Here is a 3,609-nt window from a genome sequence, read left to right as displayed (position 1 = left end):
AAACTCTGATTTTTGAAGGAGAAAGTGTATGTGTGCATAAGTGAAGGCACATGCCCCAGAGTCAGCATTAATATTCTAATTATATACGGGATTAACTTATTTTAAATTTATTTCTTGCTCTTGATGTGTGCTGGCTAAACAACAGCTAATTCCGTTTTTAAGACGCCAGACTCTATTTCCCCAGGGAAGCAACAGACCTGCATCCTCAAAGGTGTAAACATCTAATTATAGAGGTAACATGCACACACACACACACACACACACACACACACAGCCTGTTAGGATGTCAAATGCTATGATGACTTAGAGTTTTGTTTTGAATTTTAAGTTTAACTAAGGTAAATACCTCCCTCTGCCTCTCTTTGTTCTCCACTGAATGGCCAAGGAGAGAAACTTCCCAAATATTCCTGAGAAAGAGAGAAGAGAGTGAAACTCACCTGCCATAAATCTTTCAAACTCTGAGAAAAAAAATAAAAAGGCGGGGACTTTGCTGTGTTTGGAGACCTAATGGGAGAGGAGACTGCCCATGAATTCATGGAAGGTCTCAGGTGTGTCAGGCTCCACCAGCCCCAACCTGGGCCATAGGTGTAATGGATGCATTACGCCTGCCCACACTCAGGCTGTTCTCACAGGGCCGTGACTACCCTCCCCACCCCAGAATTCACAATAGTTGAGTAGGACTTAAAGGGATCTGCTGGGTCAGCACATAAGAAGGAGAGGAACGGAAGGGAGTGGGAGGGAGGGAGAGAAGGATGATACTGAGTGAAAATAAAGTATCTCCCCACCCGTCACTAAGAGAGGAGCCCATGGGAGCTGCATAACCCCTGCCCCCCTGCTGGCCAAGGCATTATTCCCGCCACCTGGTGAAGAATTATACTTGCTGCTACAAAGAATATACACATTTGAAGTTCTATTAAATGTTCTTAGTTTGCAGAAAGTTAGAACCAATGAAAACCACTCACACAAAAACAGAATACTAGCTTAAAAAAATCATTGCAATCATCAGGTAGGAAAATCTTTACTAGTTCCTCCTTTTAGAGGGCAGGTGGAACATGATGATTGAAGTTTGCATGATTTGTGATTAGCGTCTCTGCATAATCAGGACTTCAGCACCCTGATTGCTCCTATTTGCTTCTTTCTAGGAAAAAAAAAATCATTGGTTACTGTGACAGGTAAAGCTCTTTTCATGTTTTCTCATCCTGTTCAATTCCTTTTCTTGTAAAATTCAATTTGCAACCTTTGCCCACTTTTCTTTTGTCTCTTAATTATTGATTTGTAAGAGTTTTTTCTATAAGAAGGATATTAACTTCTGTCAATTTTGTTATAAATAATTTATCATAGGTCTTTCAACTATTTGGTCACGTAGAAATCATTTTTATTATGACTTAGCTATTTACATTTTCACATACACCCATTATTTTCCTTTAAGGGTTTCTGGCTTGGCAGTTACAGTCAGAAATTCATGTTCATTTTAAAATTACAGAAGTATTCACTAAAATTTTCTCCCAGGAGGGGCGTCTGGTTGGCTCAGTCTGTGAAGTGTGCGACTCTTGTTCTCCCGGTTTGAGTATGAGACCCACATTGAGTATAGAGATTATTTAAGAATAAAATCGTGTAAAATAAATTAATAAAATTATCTCCCAATAGTTTCATGGTTTCATTTTTTAAAATATGCATATTTAAATCTTTACTGTCTGCAGGCATATGATGTGACTTCAGGTTTTAACCTTTTATCCCCCCTTTGTTTTGCCCTGTCTGCAAAACAAAGTTAGTTTGTTAGTTTGTTAGTTTTCCTAATAAACTCAATTGGATTTTTTCTCATTTTCTCATTGTTTAAAATTCATATGGATGTTTGGACCTATTAGTGGACTTCCAATCTGTCTGTCCTGGTGCCAATTGTACGGTTGCTCTACAACTTTAGAGATTATTAGGGTATGTCCCAATCATTACTTTTCTATTTTCAATTTTTTTCCTATTCTCATGTTTTCTTACAACTGAATTTTACATTTATATGATCTTTACCTTTTTTCGTAGTTTTGTTTGGTATATGCTGTAGTGAGAATAATGCTCCCCACCCACAAAAGACGTTCATGTCCTAATTCTCAGGACCTGTGAAATTATTAACTTCCCTGACAAAGGGGCTTTGTCGATATTATTAGATTAAGGATCTTGAGGTGGGAAATGATGGGTCATCCGGATGGGCCCAGTGTAATCATAAACGTCCTTTTAAATGGAAGAGAGAAGCATCAGAGGGAGCTGGCAGGATGGGTGAATGGTCAGAGAGTTGCAATTGTGCCAGCTTTGAAGACAGAAGAAGGAGCCACAAGACCAGGAATGTGGATGAGTTCTAGGGGCTGAAAAAGGCAGAGAAGAGGTATCTCCCCTAGAACCTCCAGAAGGAATGCAGCCTTTGATTTTTGGACCTCTCACCACTAGAATTTTAAGAGAATAAATCTGCATTGTTTAAGCCACTAAGTTCGTGGTGGTTTGTTATGACAATGGTAGGCAACTAAAAGGGTATACTTTCTAGATTCTTCTATACCTGAGAATCTGTATTTTGCTCTCACACATAAACAATAGCTTGATAACTTAAAGAACTGGGTTACAATAATTTTCCCTCAGAATTGTAGAGCTATTGATATGTTGATTTTTCCTGTTTTGTCCTGCAAAAGATAAGTTTGAAGCCAATCTGACTGCATGTTCACCTTTAAAATGGTTTCCTTAGGTCTAGGAATAAAGTCCCTCTACCCTTGGAATACATCTTCATGATCTATGGGGTCTCTTTCTACTCATTTTTCTTAGTGTTGGTAGACCCTTTGACATGTAGGCTTGTATCTATCTTCAACCAAGAAAATTGTTTGAATATTATTTCTATGACTACTGAATCTACTCCCACTCAACATTATCTGCTTCTTAGAATTCCCTTCATAGTTAGAGTTGGTTTTTTGTCTCTACTATCAACATCTCAGGCTGTTGGGTTTTTTTCAATCAACTGCTAGAACACAGTATTTTATTACAGTTTAGCATTGCATGTCTCTCCATACTTCTCAGGGCAAAATGAAGATATATCAGAAATCAATAGCACACCAAGATCACAACCCATGGGTCATGGTGTATATGCTACAATCTAGGTGACGCCAGGCTGCTGGCTTTCACATCATCGAAAATGCACTTTGTATTTGTTTCATTTTGTGCAAAGGTAGTTCTTGGATTGAACCAATATGATTACTAGACAACTAATACCATGATTTGCACATTAATGGCTAAGTAAAATCAAACCTATATATAATAAAGCTGACTGAGCTCATTTCATACTTCCTGCTTTGGGAACTTCCACCTAAAAGCATTTATAATGAGTCATGTGTTCAAACACACGCTCAAGTGAAGGGGAATAATGGGAAGTGGAAGCCAACAAAAGCATCAGGATTTTTCTGGAAATGACTCAGAAAAGGCTTTTAAAGAGAAGTTTTCATCATGGCTTCATGAAGTGCAGCATCTTATGACTAAGCTTATCCCAAATGAAGCATAAATACTTACGTGATGCAAGAGTTCTGGATAACAGAAAAGTGGATTTACCCTATCCGAAGTTTGGACTCCATAAAAAGGTGA

The 3,609-nt window shown here is 38.2% G+C and overlaps 1 non-coding gene across 1 annotated transcript; it reads left to right on the top strand.

Moving 5' to 3' along the window:
• Window positions 1-999: 999 nt before the first annotated feature.
• LOC112925556 (U8 small nucleolar RNA) lies at window positions 1,000-1,133 on the top strand. The gene has a single exon (XR_003236146.2). It is a non-coding gene; the product is annotated as a U8 small nucleolar RNA (small nucleolar RNA).
• The last annotated feature ends 2,476 nt before the right edge of the window (window positions 1,134-3,609 follow it).

The sequence above is a fragment of the Vulpes vulpes genome, chromosome 9 (genome assembly GCF_048418805.1).
Source record: "Vulpes vulpes isolate BD-2025 chromosome 9, VulVul3, whole genome shotgun sequence".
Taxonomy (NCBI): domain Eukaryota; kingdom Metazoa; phylum Chordata; class Mammalia; order Carnivora; family Canidae; genus Vulpes; species Vulpes vulpes.
The sequence above is the reverse complement of the archived record's forward strand: the minus strand, read 5'-3'. Positions and strand labels throughout refer to the sequence as shown.